Raw genomic sequence first — 24,509 nt, 5'->3', positions numbered from 1 at the left:
CATCACTGGAGTGCCCAAAAGCACAAGGTGTGCAATACTCAGAGACATGGCCAAGGTAAGAAAGGCTGAAAGACGACCACCACTGAACAAGACACACAAGCTGAAACGTCAAGACTGGGCCAAGAAATATCTCAAGACTGATTTTTCTAAGGTTTTATGGACTGATGAAATGAAAGTGAGTCTTGATGGGCCAGATGGATGGGCCCGTGGCTGGATTGGTAAAGGGCAGAGAGCTCCAGTCCGACTCAGACGCCAGCAAGGTGGAGGTGGAGTACTGGTTTGGGCTGGTATCATCAAAGATGAGCTTGTGGGGCCTTTTCAGGTTGAGGATGGAGTCAAGCTCAACTCCCAGTCCTACTGCCAGTTTCTGGAAGACACCTTCTTCAAGCAGTGGTACAGGAAGAAGTCTGCATCCTTCAAGAAAAACATGATTTTCATGCAGGACAATGCTCCATCACACGCGTCCAAGTACTCCACAGCGTGGCTGGCAAGAAAGGGTATAAAAGAAAAGAATCTAATGACATGGCCTCCTTGTTCACCTGATCTGAACCCCATTGAGAACCTGTGGTCCATCATCAAATGTGAGATTTACAAGGAGGGAAAACAGTACACCTCTCTGAACAGTGTCTGGGAGGCTGTGGTTGCTGCTGCACGCAATGTTGATGGTGAACAGATCAAAACACTGACAGAATCCATGGATGGCAGGCTTTTGAGTGTCCTTGCAAAGAAAGGTGGCTATATTGGTCACTGATTTGTTTTTGTTTTGTTTTTGAATGTCAGAAATGTATATTTGTGAATGTTGAGATGTTATATTGGTTTCACTGGTAAAAATAAATAATTGAAATGGGTATATATTTGTTTTTTGTTAAGTTGCCTAATAATTATGCACAGTAATAGTCACCTGCACACACAGATATCCCCCTAAAATAGCTATAACTAAAAACAAACTAAAAACTACTTCCAAAACTATTCAGCTTTGATATTAATGAGTTTTTTGGGTTCACTGAGAACATGGTTGTTGTTCAATAATAAAATTAATCCTCAAAAATACAACTTGCCTAATAATTCTGCACTCCCTGTATAAAAAGACTGTGCAAATTTAGATAAATGAAGTAAATTATAAAATTAATTGACTTATAGGGACATGAACCAAAATGTTTTTTCCATGATTCATATAGAGAATACAATTTTAATTAAACAACTTTCAAAATAACTTATTATTTAATTTTATACCTTCTCTTGTTATCCTTTGCTGAAAGGTTTATCTAGGCAAGCTCATGAACAGCAGAGGAACCTAGGTTCTAGCTGTTGATTGGTGGCTGTATATACATATATCTCGATTGTGATTGGCTCACCTATGTATTCAGTTAGAAACCATTAGTGCATTGCTGCTACTTCAATAAATGATACAAAGAGAATGAAACATATTTCAAAATCAAAGCAAATTCGAAATTTTTTGAAAATTGTATCCTCTATCTGAATCATGAAATAATTTTTTTGTTTTTATTTTCATGTCCCTTTAAATTTAAAAGTACTTGATCTATCTAATTCTGAATCATAACACTTTATTTTTACTAGAGTGTCCATTTCAATGTACAGTATAACATATAAGCAAACACTTTTCTAACTTGTTAACAAAACATATTTATTTGTCACATACATAAATCTTACATGCATATAAAAAACTATTATAACCTGTGTGTGTGTGTTATAACCTGTGTGTGTATGTATATATATATATATATATATATATATATATAGGTATCCAAAACACCAGAACTCGCCCACAAAGGAAAAATGCCTGGGTGCAAATTTGTAAAAGATATGCAGCCAAAAGAAAATGCACTCTCAGGACTTTCATAAACAAGTTACTTTTATTTCTGTAACGTTTTCGGAGGTCTTGCCTCCTTCATCAGCATCATGCTGATGAAGGAGGCAAGACCTCCGAAAACGTTACAGAAATAAAAGTAACTTGTTTATGAAAGTCCTGAGAGTGCATTTTCTTTTGGCTGTATATCTTTTACAAATTTGCACCCAGGCATTTTTCCTTTGTGGGCGAGTTCTGGTGTTTTGGATACCTATATATATATATATATATATATATATATATATATACACACACAGGTTATAACACACACACACAGGTTATAATAGTTTTTTATATGCATGTAAGATTTATGTATGTGACAAATAAATATGTTTTGTTAACAAGTTAGAAAAGTGTTTGCTTATATGTTATACTGTACATTGAAATGGACACTCTAGTAAAAATAAAGTGTTATGATTCAGAATTAGATAGATCAAGTACTTTTAAATTTAAAGGGACATGAAAATAAAAACAAAAAAATTATTTCATGATTCAGATAGAGGATACAATTTTCAAAAAATTTCGAATTTGCTTTGATTTTGAAATATGTTTCATTCTCTTTGTATCATTTATTGAAGTAGCAGCAATGCACTAATGGTTTCTAACTGAATACATAGGTGAGCCAATCACAATCGAGATATATGTATATACAGCCACCAATCAACAGCTAGAACCTAGGTTCCTCTGCTGTTCATGAGCTTGCCTAGATAAACCTTTCAGCAAAGGATAACAAGAGAAGGTATAAAATTAAATAATAAGTTATTTTGAAAGTTGTTTAATTAAAATTGTATTCTCTATATGAATCATGGAAAAAACATTTTGGTTCATGTCCCTATAAGTCAATTAATTTTATAATTTACTTCATTTATCTAAATTTGCACAGTCTTTTTATACAGGGAGTGCAGAATTATTAGGCAAGTTGTATTTTTGAGGATTAATTTTATTATTGAACAACAACCATGTTCTCAGTGAACCCAAAAAACTCATTAATATCAAAGCTGAATAGTTTTGGAAGTAGTTTTTAGTTTGTTTTTAGTTATAGCTATTTTAGGGGGATATCTGTGTGTGCAGGTGACTATTACTGTGCATAATTATTAGGCAACTTAACAAAAAACAAATATACCCATTTCAATTATTTATTTTTACCAGTGAAACCAATATAACATCTCAACATTCACAAATATACATTTCTGACATTCAAAAACAAAACAAAAACAAATCAGTGACCAATATAGCCACCTTTCTTTGCAAGGACACTCAAAAGCCTGCCATCCATGGATTCTGTCAGTGTTTTGATCTGTTCACCATCAACATTGCGTGCAGCACAACCACAGCCTCCCAGACACTGTTCAGAGAGGTGTACTGTTTTCCCTCCTTGTAAATCTCACATTTGATGATGGACCACAGGTTCTCAATGGGGTTCAGATCAGGTGAACAAGGAGGCCATGTCATTAGATTCTTTTCTTTTATACCCTTTCTTGCCAGCCACGCTGTGGAGTACTTGGACGCGTGTGATGGAGCATTGTCCTGCATGAAAATCATGTTTTTCTTGAAGGATGCAGACTTCTTCCTGTACCACTGCTTGAAGAAGGTGTCTTCCAGAAACTGGCAGTAGGACTGGGAGTTGAGCTTGACTCCATCCTCAACCTGAAAAGGCCCCACAAGCTCATCTTTGATGATACCAGCCCAAACCAGTACTCCACCTCCACCTTGCTGGCGTCTGAGTCGGACTGGAGCTCTCTGCCCTTTACCAATCCAGCCACGGGCCCATCCATCTGGCCCATCAAGACTCACTTTCATTTCATCAGTCCATAAAACCTTAGAAAAATCAGTCTTGAGATATTTCTTGGCCCAGTCTTGACGTTTCAGCTTGTGTGTCTTGTTCAGTGGTGGTCGTCTTTCAGCCTTTCTTACCTTGGCCATGTCTCTGAGTATTGCACACCTTGTGCTTTTGGGCACTCCAGTGATGTTGCAGCTCTGAAATATGTCCAAACTGGTGGCAAGTGGCATCTTGGCAGCTGCACGCTTGACTTTTCTTAGTTCATGGGCAGTTATTTTGCTCCTTGGTTTTTCCACACGCTTCTTGCGACCCTGTTGACTATTTTGAATGAAACGCTTGATTGTTTGATGATCATGCTTCAGAAGCTTTGCAATTTTAAGAGTGCTGCATCCCTCTGCAAGATATCTCACTATTTTTGACTTTTCTGAGCCTGTCAAGTCCTTCTTTTGACCCATTTTGCAAAAGGAAAGGAAGTTGCCTAATAATTATGCACACCTGATTATAGGGTGTTGATGTCATTAGACCACACCCCTTCTCATTACAGAGATGCACATCACCTAATATGCTTAATTGGTAGTAGGCTTTCGAGCCTATACAGCTTGGAGTAAGACAACATGCATAAAGAGGATGATGTGGTCAAAATACTCATTTGCCTAATAATTCTGCACTCCCTGTATACACACTTTAAGGGAAATATCATCCTGATCATGTGCAGAAGCTCACAGGAAATACATACATATACTAGTCTGTGATTGAATGATATCTGTCACATAATACAGGGGACAATAAAAAAAATTGGTCTTAATTTTTTTTTTATAAATTTAAATTAAGTGTTATAATTGCATTGAATTTTTATTATGCACTTCTTAATTAAGTGATTATTATACTGCATGAGTGGTCCTTTAATAATCCTATATTTATTTTATAAAAGGACAGGTATGTTTGGCTGATGCAGTCATGCGCATACTAGAGAGTGAGACTGCAGCACGAGAAAAACATACCTGGACTTAAAAAAATTAGCAACCAACGCTGAATGTGCAGTAGAGAGTAGAGGAGACTGCACGAGACAAGCATGAGGAAGGCGCTGCTCATTAAGCCCTTAAATGGATACTAAACCCAATTTTTTCTTTCATGATAGAACTGAAAATTTAAGCAAGTTTCTAATTTACTACTCTTTCTTGGTTTTCATGATAACTTTATTGGAAAAAGTAGGAATGTCAGGTAAGGAGCTGGCACATTGTTGGGTCAGCGGCTGGGTAGAGCTTGATGATTGGTTTGCTACATTTTACCAAGAATCAGCAAGCACTACCCAGGTGCTGAACCAAAAATGGGACAGCTCTTAAGCTTGCCTTACATTCTGCTTTTTCAAATAAAGATGCCATGAGAATGAATAAAAATTGATAACAGGAGTAAATGTTAAAGTAGCTTAACATTGCATGTTCTACTTTGAATCATGAAATCAATTTTTTTGGTTTATTGTAATATATCCCTTTAGGGACGCTGTATGACTCTGCTAGCCTGTGCCTCTCTCTGCCACTATCTATAAAAAAGTAGCGAGATTGCACTATTTATTTATGCACTGTGTGTACCCCACATCAGTGGAAGCAAATACATGTGAGACATATAGATTGCATTGTGCTGATGCCGTGGATTCTAATAACACAGCACTAATTGGCTTAAATGAAAGTCAATAGTCATGTGATCCGGGGTATAATAATCACAAAGAGTTTAAAAAAAGTGTATTAATATAATATAACCATGTTTTCTGTGAGAAACTAGGGAATGGGTATTGTAATAAAGGGATTATCTATATTTTACAAGAATTAAAAAATATTTTGTGTTGACTGTCCCTTTAAGGATGAGTGTGGGTTCGAGATAAAAGTGCAAAAGTGCACACAATGCCTCCTAAGAGGTTTACTTCATTAATTTGTTTATTTCCTTACACATTTTGGCCTGTGTACACACTAGTTAGTTTTTTACTATAAAAGAAATAGTTTTTGAAACTTACCGGTGCTTGACACAGGCAGCTGTCCTGACCACTGCTCCAACTGCAAAGACAGCATCAAGCACTGTGTTCCATGATGCTGTCTTTGTAGATGACGACACATCTGAGGAAAATAATATGTGCTTTACTTTCAGCACTGCAGCCACAAGGCCAAAATTTCTTCAGGAGAAAAGATTGGCCCTCTATGCCTTGGTGATGTGGCTGGCTGCTGTTCCTCCTTAGCAGCACTCAAGTCCTCAGAGGATGTAGGTGGCCTCCTCCTCTTATGGACTTCTTTGGCACTGGTGTGCTTTTTACACCATGCCTCTCCCTGTCCCTACCTACCCTTTCCCTAGTACCTCCAAGGTCCCTCTCCCTATCCTTAACTACGTGGTGCCTATCCCTATCTCTACGATCACAATCCCTATTGCTAACATTCTCCCTAACTCCATGGTCCCTGTCCCTACGTCCACTCTCTCTACCTCCAATATCCCTACCTCGACTCTCCCTAGTAACTCCACTGTCCCTAAGTCTACTGTCCCTATCACCTCCATGAAACCTCCCTACCACATCCACAATTTCTCTATTAGATATTCTCTAATCTCTAGTAACTACAACCTGCTCTTCTACTCACAAAACAAAATTAAGATATTAGTTACATCAGTGTTTCTATTGTGTGCAGGAGTGATGCAAGCATGATTGTCAATCATGCTGCCTGATTTTGGCTGCACAGTCTGAATATGAATAATAATGATGTGTTTAAATTATTTATTTGTTATTTATTTTTTAATATTACAGTCATTTTAACAGTGTAATAAATTTATTAATAATATTGATTATTGAATCGATTAGAAATCGAATGTATCCGAAATGATAGAACCGAATAAGTTCCGAAATGATGATTTGATCCAAAATTACTAATGATTCAAATAGGTTTTTCGAATGAATCCGAATTTCTGAATTCGGCACGACATGAATGAAACCGAAACGAATTAACGACACATACCGAATCAATCTGACTATTTAGAACCAAAAAAAAAAAAACTAAATCGAAACGAACTGAAACAAATTTTTCGACTGCGCACATGTCTAGACTCTACTATTCAGGGATGCATACGACCTACACTAACCTTTCCTAACTCCATTGCTTTCCCCTTGAACCCCTTAGAATGTAAACCTATGAGCCCAGCTGTTTGTAGATCGCTTTCATAAGAGCCGACTACAACAACTACAACAGTGCAACTCTTGGCAAGGCCCTCTACCCATTTGATCCCTATAAATGTTATCTTGTATAACGCCTATGCTTATAGCGCTGCGGAATCTGTTGGCGCTCTACAGATACCTGATAATAATAATAATAAAAAGAGAGCATTAGAAATACCATTACAAATATATAAATTAAAAATTTTTGAATTTGAATATTGCATAATTCGAATAATGCATTTAAAGAAAGCATTCGAAATACTATTACATAAAACAAATGTTAGAATGTTGTGCAAACATTTGAAATTTCTAAACGAACAAATGGATGTGTTAAAATTAGTTTCAATTTTCGAATGTTGCAAAACATTCGCCCATCCCTAGTGATGGTGGAGGGGGGCTGTAATGGAGGGTGTAATGGAGGGCTTAAAAAGGGAAGCAATGTCAGTAATTAGATTTTATTGCAATGGCACTGCATGTAAGTTAGGTTTAATAGTAGAGAGGGCTGAACCGAAGCCAGGTCACAGTTAAAGGGACACTAAACCCCAAAAAATTCTCTCATGATTCAAGTAGAGAATACAATTTTAAACAACATTCCAATTTACTTGTATTATCTAATTTGCTTCATTCCTTAGATATCGTTTGCTGAGGAAATAGCAATTCACATGTGTGAGCCAATCACACAAGGCATCTATGTGCAGCAACCAATCATCAGACACTGAGCCTATCTATATATGCTTTTCAGCAAAGTATAGCAAGAGAATTAAGCAAATTAGATAATAGCAGTAAATTAGAAAGTTGTTTAAAATTGTACTCTCTTGATTTTGGACAAGGCTCTAGTAGTTCCGGAGGAGGGGCTTAGCACAGGTAGCACAGGTAGCTGAGCTGAGCGTTGCCCTCCAGTCCCAAGCATCTGGCGGTGTTTTCCATGCGCCAAGCCCTGAGGAGAGGGGCTGCTACTTGGACGGCAAGTTACACACGCCACCGGAACTAACAGCGGAATCCAGCCCGCTGTTGAGAGATCCCCAAGCCTGAGGGGACTGATAACATAACATGTGCCATAGGGACCGGTTATATCATTCTTCCTAAGAGGCTATATCACTATAATAAAGTCTGATACCGGTAAGCACAAGGCAGAGACAAACCTTTTATTAGCCCGCAACAAATTGCCAATCAAGAGCTTCCTCCCCGTACTGTCTATCCACTCACCCCCCCTCCCGGTGAAGAACAAGGGGATTTCCCCATTTTGGCTCCCTGGGATAGTGACCTGCAACCGGGCGTAGCAAGGAGATTGTAACTCAAAGACCGAAGGAACTCCCTCCTCCCCCACCGGTGCTGCGAGGGAGGAGGTGAGTACATGAGCAAGCCGCTCCAATAATTGGCGGCACCTTACCTGAAGTCCCGGTGAGGAGTGTGGCGGTCGAGCCTCAAACATTCAGGGACCGCTCCGGGACCTGGCTTAGCAGTGACCTGAGGTCTCCCTCCCCCCCCACCGTTGTTGCGCGGGAGGAGGCGGGCCGTAAGGGGAAAAAGAAAAAAAAGCTTGCGCTTCTGGGTTTGTTCTCAGCAAGCAGTCTAGCATCACTTCCTCAATGTAGCCGGCCAGAGACGGAACCATCGCTTAAGGTTCATTCCTGAGACTGGAAAATATCCCAAAGTACCGGAGGCAAGGAGGGTGAGTACACCATAAGGGGTTAAAACCTCTGTTTTTTCACTTATTTGACGGTGGCAAAGAGATATCAGAAGTTATAGAGAAGAGGGAGGAATAATAAAGCTTGGCAAAAGGTGGCTTTACCCTCACACAAGGCATTAGCCACTCACACATAAAAACTCCCTTGGATTACAAATTAAAGGCACTTTACTCAGATTAAAATCTAAGGAACGAAGAAGAAGCAAGGGAAAACCAAAAGACTAAGCAAAGGAAGGAAAAAACATTAGGCTGTTAATGGACACATGTACAAATAAAAGACACACTCTTTTCCTCTTTTTTCAAGCCCAACACAAGTTTAAGCAGAGGGAAGCTAATTGGGTAGGAAAACCCAAAGAATATAATAACGCATATGTAAGGAGGATAAAAGTATTAAGTCTTGGACCTTATCGATCAAGAAAGACTGGCTCCCCACTTTCTTTTCTTCCCCTCCTTTTTTTTTTCCCCCTCTCTGGAAACAGCTGAAAGTGTGTTTGTCATGTTTTCCTCTCTCTGCTACTTTCTTCATATGGTTTGTTTAATATAAGTGTCATAACTATGGCTGAGTGATACAATGTTGAGAAATATAAGAGCCTAAGGTGGTTTCTTTATTATTTTCTGTAATGGTTTGCTGATTGTAAACACCATAATCATTGTTGACTGAGACACTGTAAACCTTATAAAAATCCAAGACTGGCTTAGGTCTAGCTTGAATGAGGTTCACTCTTTGCTAGGCTCTCACCTTCTCCAGTTTTTACTTAATTGGGGAGGTGAGATGTAACTAGTGAAGCAGTTAAGTAGTGTATCACATTGTTTTCAGAATTCTGCCATACCTTTTCTCAACAATTCTTGTATTAATATAAGTGTCATAACTATGGCTGAGTGATACAATGTTGAGAAATATAAGAGCCTAAGGTTGTTTCTTTATTATTTTCTGTAATGGTTTGCTGATTGTAAATACCATAATCATTGTTCTCACCTTCTCCAGTTCTTACTTAATTGGGGAGGTAAGATGTAACTAGTGAAGCAGTTAAGAAGTGTATCATACTGTTTTCAGAATTCTGCCTTACCTTATCTCAACAATTCTTGTATTAGAAACAAAAATATGACCATACCTCTTCAAACAGATTATTAAAGCAGGGGCTGATTAATGTATTGTAGAGGGGAGGGGGGAAGAGTGGAGGAGGGAAGGGGGAGAGAGGAGAGAGGGGGGAAGAGAAGAGGAAAAGGAAAGAAATTTCACCTAGGGCCCCACAGCATTAGCTGGATGAAATTGATTAAAGGGTTATACCCTGCAGTTTTGTCATTAAGACCAGAGCAATTGGTGTAAGGGCAATAGGTCTTGCACAGGCTGAGAGGCTAAACGCATAATATACCACATAAGCAAGAAGCTCTGAGCCTCAGGGTTAATTAAAACTAGAGGAGGAAGACAGGGCAGAGGGAGGCAAAGGAGGGGTGGAGAGGGGAAAGGAAAAAAGGACACCTTGGTCTCAGGATCTACCTATTTAAAGCTAAAAACTGCTAAGGCTTGACAGCACATAATTCTAATAATTTTCAATTTTTCCTCCCTTTTTTTTTTTTTTTTTTTTTTTTTTTTTTTTTTTGATGATTCCCCATCACGTTACTCACAAACCACACATATTCACACACAAAAAAAAAAAAGGGAAAATTTTTTTTTTTTTTTTTTTCTTCACCTCGCGCGGGGCTTGGCTCTCAAGCCACTCGTCTTAACACAAGAATTTTCTAGCTTTTTATAAAATCACTTGCACACCTCATCATCACTACTTAGCACCTTGAGTTGCTATTTATAATAATCACTTTTTCAAAAACTCACGATCAGCACATGGACAAGTTCCTAAACACTTCTACCAAGTCCTCTTCCCCAAGCATGGCAGGTAGACATAGAGAGAAAAAGACCAAAGGAGCCGTAGAGATCATCGCAGATGCGCATTCTGCAACCAATTTAAATCCAACAAATGAGGTTTTCAGTATGCAAAACCTGATTACTAGCATATCAGAAGCCCTGTCCCCCAAATTTGACACCCTTAGAACGGAGATAAAACAAGACATAGCCCAGTTATCTCATGAAATTAAACATTTTTCTAACAGACTGCAAGAGGCAGAGCAAAGGGTCTCAGATCTAGAGGACCTCTCAGTTGTTCAAGGCTCTAGACTAGAGGACTTAGAGACAAAACTAAAAAAAATGGAGCTGAGACTAGAAGACTCTGAGAATCGGTCTCGGAGAAACAATATCAGGATAATTGGTATACCCGAAGGGAAGAAGTCCGAGAATCTATCTCTATTCATAACAGAAACTCTCGGTCAAATCCTTGAAATATCAAACACATCTGTAATAATTGAAAGGGCCCATAGAATTGGTCCACCCCCAGCTGATAACAAACCCAATAATAGACCAAGGCCAGTTATAGTACGCTTCCTAAATTACTTAGATAAAGTAAATATGATGCAACAGTACAGAAAAAAACAACCTATCAGCGTAGATGGAGCCAAAATCTTAATGTTTCAGGATTTTTCGGCTGAAACCTCCTTAAAAAGGAGAGAAATGGCACCCATATGCACAAAACTAATTCACAAGGGATACAGGGCAATTTTAACTTACCCATCTAAACTTAAAGTCATTACTACTGATAACACACATTTATTTGACAATGTTAAAGATGCAGAGTGTTTCCTAAATGAAATAGAATCCGCAGGACAAGTTCCCCTCCTGCAGGAGACTAATAGGTAATAACAGTAAATAAAAATTATGTTTGTTTGATTAGCCTAACAAAGGCACATTATGGTACTAATACCAACATTGCAATTTAGGATAGGAGGTCCCTCTCAGGACAGGGGCAAAAAAAGGGGGGACGGCTTCCCCCCTTTTTTCACCTAATTGAGATTCCAGGTCCCTATTTTTTTAAATCCCTTTTTTTTTTTTTTTTTTTTTTCCTCCTCATCATCTCCCCCACCTCCCCCCTCCCTCTTCTTTCTTTCTCTCATGGTTTTATCTTACTTTTCATAAATTAAAATTCTAAATGACTAAATTTCCAGAGAAGTTTAAGGTAATATCATGGAACATTGGGGGAATTACAACACCCATAAAAAGGAAAGCCATTGTTTCTCACATGCGCAAGCTGCAAGCAGATATAATCTTCTTGCAAGAAACACATCTGAACATGGAAGAAACAATGAAACTGAAGGGTTCTTGGATAAAAGAGGTGGTTGCCTCACCTAGTATTAGAAGGAAGAGGGGCGTAGCAATCTTGCTAGGCAAAAGATTAGACTCTGAGATACTCCAGGTAAGGGGGGATCCAGAGGGGAGATTTGTAATGCTGAAAATCCGAATTGCTAAACAAATATACACATTATTTAACTTATATGCACCCAATGAATTAGACTATGACTTTTGGAATTTAATACAATCTACGATCTCACTCCACTCAGAGGGCTATCTGATCCTGGGAGGGGACTTCAACATGGCTCCACAATCTCCACTGGACAGACTGAGACATAATAAAAGCCAAGTTAAAGGTAAAAAAGATAAATTAGAAGCAAAAATATTTAAGAACATGTGTCAGAACTTATCGGTTAAAGATATTTGGCGGTCACAGAACCCTGATGTGACTGATTATACTTGTCTATCTAAGGCGCACAAAACGCTCTCTAGAATAGACTTATTCTTAGTTGATGAGAGACTATGTTCAAGAGATATTAAGGCAGGAATTACCCCCATAGTTATATCAGACCACTCTCCTATTTTTTTAGAGATACAATTAAACAGCACAAGGAAAGCTCCACTGAGATTTAGGTTTCCATATCATTTGGCAAATGATTTAAAATTCAAAAAACATTTAAATGACAAATTTAAAGAGTATGTTCAATTTAATTCTGAATATATTGACAGACCGGAAATCTTTTGGGGGGCAGCTAAGGCAGTTATTAGAGGGGAAATAACAGCTTATGCAGCCAAATTATCTAAAATTTTAAAGAATAGAGAGAAAGAAGCCACTAATTTTGTGGTAAACTCATATAATCGTTATCTCTTGCAAAAGTCATCTTTTAATTGGGCCAAGTATATCAAAGCTAAGAACGAACGAGACGCCTTAGTATTGCTCCTGGAAACCCAAAAAGATCTCAGATTTCAGGCACGAATGTATCGTTATGGCAATAAATCTGGCAAATTACTAGCCAATCTAGTGAAGGGAGAAAAAAAATCCTCACAGATAGACAGACTACAACAGGAAGGGCTGACACTCACAAAATCAGAACATATTTTAGAGAGCTTCACAAAATATTACAAAGACATCTATTCCTCAAGAACTACAGATATAAATCAATCTCTGGAATTCTGGAGCAAATTAAATTGCCCCACAGTCCCAGAGGAATTAATTAATAATCTGAATAAGCCAATATCGGAGGAAGAAGTTAGTAAAATGATATCTATGTCATCTTGTAACAAAGCTGCTGGCCCAGATGGGCTGCCTAATGAGGCCTATAAGATCTTAGCTCCAGAAGTGGTGCCATATTTGTGCAACTTATATAATGACTTTTATTAACGGTAAAACCATTCCTCCAAGTTTCTCAGCTTCATTTACAACATTACTTCTGAAAGGGGGCAAAGACCCACTCCAAAGAGAGTCTTATCGTCCTATAGCTTTACTGAACTCAGAATATAAAATTTTGGCTTCAATTTTAGCTGGAAGACTGCAAAGTGTTCTTGCACATATCATACATAAAGATCAAGCAGGTTTCCTTAAGCATCGGAATTCTGCCTCTAAAATTAGAGAAGTTCTGTCAGTAACAGAATATTTTTCACAGAAGATAGATAACGAGAGGAGACAGGGGGAGCCCCAGATCTTGCCATAGTGGCAATTGATGCTGAAAAGGCCTTCGACTCCGTGTATTTTAGCCACATTTTTACATCCTTAGATAAATTTGGATTTACAGATAAGTTTACAAGCTTTATAGAAAATCTTTACAAAGCACCCCATACAAAACTGATAGTTAATAACCTTACATCAACGGACATTGAAATTCAGAGGGGAACGCGGCAGGGTTGCCCCCTGTCTCCTCTTCTATTTGACTTAGCTATAGAACCCTTAGCAATTAAAGTTAGACAGTATCTTCAAGGCGTCACTATATCCAAGCACGAAATAAAAATCGCACTATACGCGGATGATATTCTTCTTTACATAGCGAACACAAAGAAAAATATACCCAAACTTATGCACATTATAGAGAGTTTTGGATCCTTCTCTGGGTATAAAGTAAACACAACCAAGTCGGAGATTTTTTGGCTTAGAAAAAAGACTAACTCACTGAGCAACTGTCCATTTAAGGAAGTCACAAATTCATTTAAATATTTAGGCATTAATATCCCAGTTAAACCATCAGACTTGTACAGACTCAACATAACACCTATTTTATCATTCATACGAGAGAAATTGAAAACTTGGTTAAATTTACCAATTTCACTCTCTGGGAGAATAGCGCTATACAAGATGGTCCTCCTCCCAAAACTTCTATACGTTTTACAGAACACTCCACTATTCATGTTTGAAAAAGACATTAGATTACTTAACTCGGCAGTTAGAAATTTCTTATGGCAAGGGAAGAGATCTAGGGTATCATTACCCAAACTCTCTGTAGGGAAGGAATTTGGAGGGTTAGCATTGCCAGACATAAGATTTTATAATTTAGTATTTTTAGCACGCACCGTGACAGACTGGGCTTGCTCTAAAAATTATGTGACCAATAACTTAGTTGATGAGAACATTTGTTTTCCCTTTCTTCCAATAGGACTGGCCCATTGTGATCCAAAAGCATTACCCTCAGAAATAAAGAAGCTCAGAACTATTCTGAATCCCATTAAAGCATGGTGGAAGATTGGGACCCTCTTAAAAGTTAAATGTAAAGCTTCACAATACTTGCCAATAAGGGGAAATCCCGAGTTTTGCCCGGGCCTGAATTCGGCAATTTTTGATAACTGGTTTGCTAAAGGCCTGATGACAGTACAGCAACTAATAAGTGTAGATTTAAAATGCGTCAAATCATTTGAGGAATTAAAAACTGAGTTTAAACTAGTAAATAGCCATTTTTTTGCATATCTACAAATAAGGCACTACATATCAGAATTGGTTAAAACAGCAGGATGGGCCTGGGGCCTGGGAAAGATGGAAAGCTGGTTGCTATTAACAAAGAGCGGTCATACGTCAATCACCTTTTGCTACATATCCTTAAGTAGCAATAAGGGAACTCCAATCTTAGAACAGATGGCTTTAGGGTGGAATAGACTGATTGATCCCATTAGTATCGATATAAGTTTTATCAAAAATCTATCACTAAAGTATATCATGCCACACTCTCAGCAAACTGGAGGGAGGCACATGTCAAGATGCTGCATAGAGCATATTTCACCCCAGAAAAGGGCCAAAAATTGCACAATGTAAATTTTAACAAATGTCCAAAATGTGCCTTACCCGCTGCTGATTTAAAACATATGATATGGAGCTGCCCGAAAATCAGGCAATTCTGGCATAAAATCGAGTACTGGTTTAGTAATATACTGAAGGTCTCCCCCCTGGATCTCTCACTCTTGCAAGTTGTATTTTGCATTAAACAACATGTAGAGCAACACCCCAGGAAAAATTAGTAATCCTCTCAATACTAGCAGTCAGATATTTAATTATTAAATGTTGGAAAAAACACAGGGCTCCTGCACTTTTAGAAGTAAAAAACTGCCTTAAAAAACAATGCATGCTAGAGCAAAGAGACACTGATATAAACAGTGAGGAAGATATAAGAACATTTTTTAAGAAATGGTCAGTTTTCATCAAAAGTTTTTCAGAAAATGAGATAGAACACATGATTTTTCCATTTAGAAATTCCGAACTAGTACAGTTAGATCTTTGGTAGGTGGGGAGCTGGAGGAGAGGGAGGAGATCCTTTTTTCTTTTCTTTTCTTTTTTTTTTTTTTTTTTTTTTTTTTTTTTTTTTTTTGTTTTTGTTTTGTTTTTGTTTTTTTTTTTTTTTTGTTTTTTGTCCCCCCCCCCCTTGTTGGTTAAGAGAGTTAAGACCTTCCAATAGGAAATAGGAAGGGATGGCTATATAAAAAGGAAAATTCGTAAATTGATATATGGTTTACAAATGAGACGCCTACAGAAATGCTAACAAATACAGTTTTCATTCCTTTATTTTTCTTCTTCTTTCTCGAGTAATTTATTGCTTAACTGATAAATAAAAGATATAAAAGCAAGAGGATTCAGGCAACAGGTTATGAGAATATTTGGGTAATTGAGAACAACCAAAGATTGTATTTTGTATTGAATTAAGTTACAATATTTATGTCTCAACTATCACTTAGTATGTATAAGAAAAATCTTTATTTTTTTTTTTTTTATTATCCTTTGTTCTTCGTATAACTAATGATTGTGACATTGAACAATTTCTGAATTTTTATCCTCTTTGTATTCGACTGCATGTTGTATTCCTGAATCCTCTTTAATAAAAAGATATATATAAAATTGTACTCTCTTTCTAAATCTTGAAAGAAAAAAATTGGGTTTCATGTCTCTTTAAGGTTAATTGTCCGTGGGGTGGATGAGTTTAGACTTAAATTATGATGTGATATATAAAACTAAAGCAGTTGTAAAGAAATTGAGTCTATACATTTTTGTACAGTTAAAGAGTTAAATTAGATGTGAATATCCCTGCAATATTTTCTCTATCATAAAAATGGTTTTCTCTATACCAAAACTTTACAGCATTTACTTTCAAATGTCAAACTAAAATGAAACTAATATAGTATGACATTTCCACATTATTGTTTTTTCTTAGCGTTATGATACACATTGTGTCTGTAAGATAATGTTTTTAAGCATTGTTTTTTATAAAATAATTAGTTCAAACAAAAGAACAAGCAAGGGCATACATCTATAAATGCATTATGTCAAAACAGAACAAAAGACGAGTATGATTAATACGATTTTTCACTTCTTCTTTTGATTTTCCTAATTTGTTTTATAGATGTAATATTATATAATAATATATAATGCAATTTTCTGACAAAAATACCAAAACAAGTTAATTTTGTGAATGGAAAGTATTGGTGTTATGTGTGAAGTTAAGAGTGATAAAGGTGTATTTATGAAAATTAAAAGGACATGAAACCCCACATTTTTCATTCATAATTCAGATAGAGAATACAATTTTAAACAACATTCCAATTTACTTCTATGATCTAATTTGCTTGATTATTTAGATTTCCTTTGTTGAAGAAATAGCAGGATTTCTGTATCTCTAATGGTGGATAGGGAAGTTCTCTGCAAGTATCTAAACAAAATGTTGTTATAGCAACCAGAAGAACATACCTTTTTAATAAGCTTATTTTTTATATATTTAACCTGACTCTAAATTGGACTAATTAGATAATCTAGGTTATAATGAACTGCATAAATCTTAATTTTAATAACCCTCAATAAAAAGATATTTAACTATTCTAAATGAGAAGTCTGGTGGAGTAAAATATATGCGACTCGCCATCCTTTTACAGGATGATTTATTTTGAAAATTTAAAGAAATAGAACAATACATTTTGAGGGAACTTTACTACATATAGCTCTTGTTTCTGGCTCTTGTAATGAAGAAGGAGTTAACACTTTAATATCCATAGTGTCCTTGATAATCTAGAGGCTACTGAAGCAAAAAAAATATAATAATGAGATAAAAGTGTTGCAGCTAAGCAACAACCATGAGCATACATCTTTGTCAAGAACTCATTTGCATATTGTGTATTCTGTGAATAATGCTCATGCATAATCTTTATTTACATATCATAAAAACTGATAAGGCTTTATAGCATATTTAAGATCAGATGTTACTCGTCCCCTGGTTACCTGTTTTATAAACGGATGAATATCTATTAATTGTCTGTTATATAGCATTTTAAGGGCTAGATTACAAGTGGCATACTATCGCTTGCGAGCAAGCAATATCGGGCTTTCGCAGGCATTTGTGTGCAAGTTAAATTCTGCTCGTTTTACAAGTTGAAAGTAAGTGCAATCATGATTTACGCTAGAATGGGATTTCAGAGCCCTGTTTAATGGTTACGCTTTAATAAAAAGTGTCACAAAACACATAAAAAATACATTAAAAAGTACAGTTACATTAATAATAAAACTATCTAATAAACATTATATTTATACAAATTGCAATAAAAAGTTCCAAGGGCTCAAAGATAGGTCTCAGGAATGCAAAGAGCTTTAACATAGAGATACAAACATATACATATCTAAATAAATATATATATATGTGTTTGTATGTAGTTATATATTTATGTAATTATATGTGTATACATGTATTTACCAACACATGTACTGTACACATTTAAACTCATAAAGACATACAGTATGTACACACATTGGAGCCCTTTGCAGTCAAGTAGATGAAAACATCAAATATCATATGTAAGCAATATTCATAATTATTAAAGTTTTATACTGTGTACTTACTGTAAATATTTCACATTCCAATATTCTGCAATATGTTCTATGTATTTTAAAATAGATATTCCTATACATACAGTATATATATATATATATATATATATCTGTATATATCTATACCTATATATAATTATATATATATATATATATGTATAGAGTTATAAATATATATTTGCACAAAAAAAACATCAGATATATTTTTAAATATCTCTTTAAGAATAAATAGAACATATTCTGCTATGTGCAGAACATTGTATTATGAAATAAGCACTTTTGTCTTCTTATGTTGTGCTTTTAAATAACCTTGATCGTGTTTGCGTGGCTTGGGGGGTTATTTTTTTTTTCAACTTTTTTGGCTCCATTGAAATCTATGGGGGAATGCAGTTTTGCGTTTGCAACTTCTCAAAGTTTATTTGTTACCGTGACTTTGCATTTAGTTTTAACGCTCAAGTGTGGGATTTCAGTACTTTTTCCAGCAATTAACATATTCTTACAGTATAATGAGTTTTGTTTTCCCAGTTTGCCTTTTGCTTGCCTCCTTAAAATAATTTTATAGTTGAACTCATACAAAACTTCCTAAAAGCAGCTGTCATATTGTAGTTTACAGTAATTTACATTACTTTTGTCAACAAATTTAAATGTTGAACTCCCATTAAGCATTTTTTAATGTTTGGTATGGGCTCTCGATGGCTGACAGACCTTAAGTCGCACGAATGAAGGGGCAGGCATTATACACTCCGATGAGTGTGTAATGATACTTATGGGCAAGCGGATCAACGCATCCTCTGCCCGTGTAGCGAAGGTGGGCAGACAGCTCTGCGAGTTGAGAAGCTGTCCGCACGCCGGATATTACATGGAGCCCTTTATCTGTAAAAACATAAGCTTTGTTTAAGATATGACACATATACTTGTTTATAGATGACATCACTCTAAAGTATTTTAAAACAAAATGATTTTGATGAAAGGAAACATATTAGAATCTGAGATATATTTCCCACTAAAAGACACAATAATATGATCGGTGCTCATTCAAATAGTTTCAAAGAGTTTTACATCACACCCACTGGCAAATATATTTATGAACCTGAATACAGCAGGAATTCTTGAAGGAGCATGAGGAGGTTTTTAGAAAGCATATTCGCCTTCAGATCAAACTCTATGTATGTGTATTCCCATCTGAATGTTTGTGTGTTACTTTAACAATGTTTACTAATTGTTGTTAAAGCATTAGATTTATGCTAGAGTCCATGTTCTTACCCAAACCACATAAAATAAATATCCCTTCTTTCAGTTTTCTGTTAATTGAAGTTAATACGCAACATACAAGTTCAACTAAAAAGATGTAGCACTTTAACTAGAACTCTTCCAATAACAACAGGGGACATAGTTTAAGTTTTGAATTTCCACTATGGGGCTGCTGATTCTGATTCTAGCATTTCCATGTTGTTCTCTTTTTCATTTAATGCACTTTTTACAATGTACTTTTTAATATGATTTGTTTTCATGTAATTTAAGACAGGAATTTTTAAAGGTTAAAACAAAGAACTTTTAATATCAGTCATGCCATCTACTCCTATTCTGTATGAGCTGTGAGTATGTTTATAAGTATTGGTCATTTTTGTATGAGCTCCACTTTAAATTTAAAGATAAAAAAAATGCTTCAAAAATGTTATTTTAATTTTTATATAGAAGCATTTTGTCTATGAGCAAAAATACTTTATGTTAAAGCTATAACTGTTGTAGCAACATACACATAAATGCCCCAGTATTTAAATGTTACGCCTTTTCAGAGACTATATGATGCAAATTATGTCATCACTGACATAATAGATACTGTCAGTTTTCTGAACTGGCACAGTTTTTTGGGCTCCATTTATGAAACTGTGAAAACAGCTTTGGAGCCTGAGTGTTGCAGACACTTGGCCTGAATGCTTGTGATTATAAGACCCTTGAGGTGGCGGAGGCGGAGTTAAATCTTCCTGATCAAGATCAATCGGGATGATTGACAAGCTATACTCTTGCACAATTTGTTATGCAAGAGCAGGGGGCGTGGCTGTACAAATAATTGCTTTTGCAATGACAACCTTTCTGGGATCTTGTCTCTCCAGTGTTTGATAAATGAGGCCCACGGGCATGTACAGCATATGTGCGTATATTATTGAAACAGAAATAACTTTTACTAAAAGCATTTTTTGCTAAAACAAGTGTACTGCAAACAAACTTCTATTCAAAATGCAAATGCATGAATAAACATTTCATTTTTGAACATTATGTTCCATTGATACCAGGGATTAATGCCAGTCATAGATTAAATCAAGAAGGAAGCTCTATACAAAGGTAATAAAGCAATTCCTGTGACGGTGGAACATTAAAACAAACAGCCAGCAATCTGTACCATTCCCAATACACTATGGAGGTTACAAGTACAAGGTAATTTTAATTTACAAAAATATATGAATATAACACATATATAAAATACTGCCGCTGTCCTCAAAAGGGCATTAATACAATACATTAAGGTTAATGCATCTCTTTACTATCCCTAACAAAATTAAAAATAAACTCAAAATAATATATGATATTTGAAAAAGTATGTTTTAAAGAGGTCAAAGCACCGGAAATAGAAAAGTCCATAATCCTAGCAAGCATACGCTTAGTAAATGTTTCCAGATGGGTTGAAATATCTGTGTTAACAATGTTGCCAATGATGGGAACCAATGTAGGCATGTAAAGGATAACTGCCTTTTAAAAGCAATGCATATTTAAATGTTTTATAGGAGGACTCACAGGGTTTGTTTTCACATGATCAGGTGGCCTTTGACCTATATATGGTATGAGCTTTTTGTCACCAAATTTGGTGAGACTGTGTAACAAAATAAAGCATTTTAATATAAAACAAGAAAAAGCTTCTGTAAACAAAACCATCCAGATTTGAGACCTGTATTAAGTTATTAATGAATGGCTGTATTTTATGTATAGCCATTTTTTTCAATTGATTACGTTTTGAGGTAAGAGTGCTAATATTAAAGGGACATGAAACCCAAACTGTTTATTTCATGATTTAGAAAAAGGATGCTATTTTAAACAACTTTCTAATTTACTTCTATTATCTAATATGCTTCATTTTCTTGATATCCTTTGCTGAAAATCATATCTAGATAGGCTCAGTAGTTGCTGATTGGTGGCTGCACATAGATGCCTTGTCTGATTGGCTCACCCATGTGCATTGCTATTTCTTCAACAAAGGATAGCTAACGAATGAAGCAAATTAGATTATAGAAGTAAACTGGAATGTTGTTTAAAATTGTATTCTCTATCTGAGTCAAGAAAAAAGCATTTTGGGTTTAGTGTCCCTGTATGTACTATATTTCCTTTCCTGCATTTACATATTACATTTTTACTTAGCACCGGTCTATACTGGACTTTTTGCCTACACTTATGTATCATGTGATACTAAATAAAGTTTGCAATGAAAAATAATTGATTGGATAATTCTCCTCATTTAATTTTTCTACTATAATCGAAAATTAATATAATTTCAAGATAGTTAAGCTATTAATAATTTCTTTATTATAGAGAGAAAAAAAAAATATGTTTTTACCTTCACATTTATAATTTGCATTGTTTTTGTTTTGTTTTTGTTTTTTAAGGAATAAAAATGTTTTGTCTAAAATTATGGAACTGTTTATTGAGATAATGTATTTTAGGAAAAAGTTAATTGATTTGCATCTATGTTTTAAGTGATAGATATTTGAAATGGTTAAATATCTACAGTTAGCATAACTGAGTATTTATATATATTTCCTTTCAAGATTTAAAAACAAAAAAACAAAACTAAAAACTAAAGTTCTTAGATCCCCAGGACCTTCCAAATCAACATGTCGTTGTTTATGCTTTTGGGAAAGAGATGTCAAGTTTGGATTTAGTCACGGTGCTTCTGTCACTAGCTTTCTGTAGTCTTATAAAATTCCTAAAGGCCAAATTATTCTTTTAAACTCATTATGTATGTCTTTTGGCAATAATACATTTGAAGAAATATACTGTTGGGCAACGCTTTTAAATTAGAAACGGCAAAACACAACATACAGCTAACAAATGCAGTTAAATGAAGCGCTATAACACATTTACAGTGAATAATACATATTCATGGAAGATAGACTTATATTATATAGATTTTTTTTTAGGTAAGGGTAAACATTGAAGATGTTAAAACAGATAAAATATTGCACAAGTAAACCCATTAATAAATACAGTTACTTAATCCAATAAATCTTGTAAGATATGTACATTATCCTCCTTATGTCTGTTCTACCCATAAAATATGTGAAAATATATATTACGATATTTAACAATAAATAAATATGTTAATTTAAATATGTAAATTCAGACAACACTGCTATTAAATAACATTTTAAAGTCACTCTTTAGTCAAAATTAAACTTTCCTGATTCAGACAGAGCATGACATTTTAAACATTTCCAATTTACCAATTATCAAATTTTATTTATTCTCTTGGTATTCTTTGTTGAAATGCAAAACTAGTTAGGCTCAGGAGCAGCAATGCACTGCTGGGAGCCAGTTGAACACATCTGGTGAGACAATGACAAAAGGCATATGTGTACAACCACCAATCACCAGTAGCACATTGCTGCTCCTGAGCCTACCTAGATATGTTTTTCAACAAAGAATACCAAGAGAACAAGGCAAATTTGATAATTAACATTTAAACAAAACTCCCTGGAAACCTACTGTTATTGCAAAGAAAGCTTTTCCTATCCTTTATAATCCACCTTTTAATAGCAAGGGACTGCAGAGAAGTTTAAAGGGGAGGAGGGATGTAAACAAAAGCCCAAGCCCAAGAGGAAGAAGCCCTTTTTGGATGCATTTTACAGAAAAAGGCAGCAAAATAAATATTGCATGTATATTGCAATAAAGTTTCAATTGCAATAATGAAACGCTTTGGGTCTGATGATCAAAAGCTCTCAGCTCAAGTAAAATGATCTTAAATGATCCTCCAACACTGCGAGATCTCTAGTGAAATTTTCAAAAGGCAGATTTTGCTATACTTCTCCAAGTGGCGTACCATGCATTTCTGTATGTGAAGGAGAAAGCCCATTGTAATATAGCACTGCATGACATGACAGTTCAGCTGCATTTACACTTTGTGTTTTATATACTCTACATTAAATTTAAATTCAGCACTTTCTATTTTGTATTTTATTTTGTATACAGCATTGTATTTAGTGTTGAAATTTAACAAATGTGGATTATGCTTTCACAGTTTCTCTATAAATTTAATAAATTAGGATAATATTTTGTATATTTATGTGTATCTTTTAAAAATTACATTGCAACTGAAAAACTGTCAGCTTCAGTTTCCAAGAGAGCTTCATTACTTTCTATGGACCAGATAATCAAACTTTCTGTAGTTTGGAGAGGACTTATCATTAAAACTTCATAGGGGCTGAACGTACTGAAATTTCTTAGAAAAAGGGAGGAAACCTGGAGATTCCAGAGAGATGAGGAATGCCTTCCATAGAAAAAAATGAAGCTTTCTGGGATACAAAATTTCACAAAAGAGAGAGAAGGTAAGTAAAGAACACCTGAAGCTGATATAAAGGCTCAGTTGCATTAACTACAAAATAAACTGACATGGTTTCACTAAAATGTAAATTTTAAAGGTACAGTCTAGGCCAAAATAAACTTTCATGGTTTAGATAGAGCATGTAATTTTAAACAATTTTCCAATTCACTTTTATCACCAATTTTGCTTTGTTCTCTTGGTATTCTTAGTTGAAAGCTTAACCTAGGAGGTTCATATGCTAATTTCTTAGACCTTGAAGCCCACCTCTTTCAGATTGCATTTTAACAGTTTTTCACCACTAGAGGGTGTTAGTTCACATATTTCATATAGATAACACTGTGCTCATGCACGAGAAGATATCTGGGAGCAGGCTAGACTGCAAGTCTGTCAAAAGAACTGAAAAAAGGGGCAGTTTGCAGAGGCTTAGATACAAGATAAACACAGAGGTTAAAAGTATATTATTATAACTGTGTTAGTTATGCAAAACTGGGAAATGGGTAATAAAGGGATTATCTATCTTTTAAAACAATAAAAATTCTGGTGTAGACTGTCCCTTTAACTATATTTTAGTTTATAGTACTTTTCTGTTATTTAAAATAAGTGTATTGTTAATTTTGAGCAAACTTCACCTGCATTCAGCGAGAAGAGCTTGTTTAACATGCTTAAATCATTTCAAAAGAATTGTGAGATAGCTTTAGACATACCCTCTGAACTCCTCTATTAAGCCCATGGAACTGCCATGTCCCATCCACTTTCTGAAACTGTAAGTTTTAATTTAAAATATAGCAAATACGAAGTGTAATGTAATTTGTAAAAGATACAAAGAAATATACAAAGTATGATCCTAATTTGTTAAAGTAACACAGAAACTTTCAAAACATAATCAGAAATTCTAAAATCC

Source organism: Bombina bombina, chromosome 2 (assembly GCF_027579735.1).
Source record: "Bombina bombina isolate aBomBom1 chromosome 2, aBomBom1.pri, whole genome shotgun sequence".
In the NCBI taxonomy this organism is placed as follows: Eukaryota; Metazoa; Chordata; class Amphibia; order Anura; family Bombinatoridae; genus Bombina; species Bombina bombina.
Note: the sequence above shows the minus strand (reverse complement) of the source record.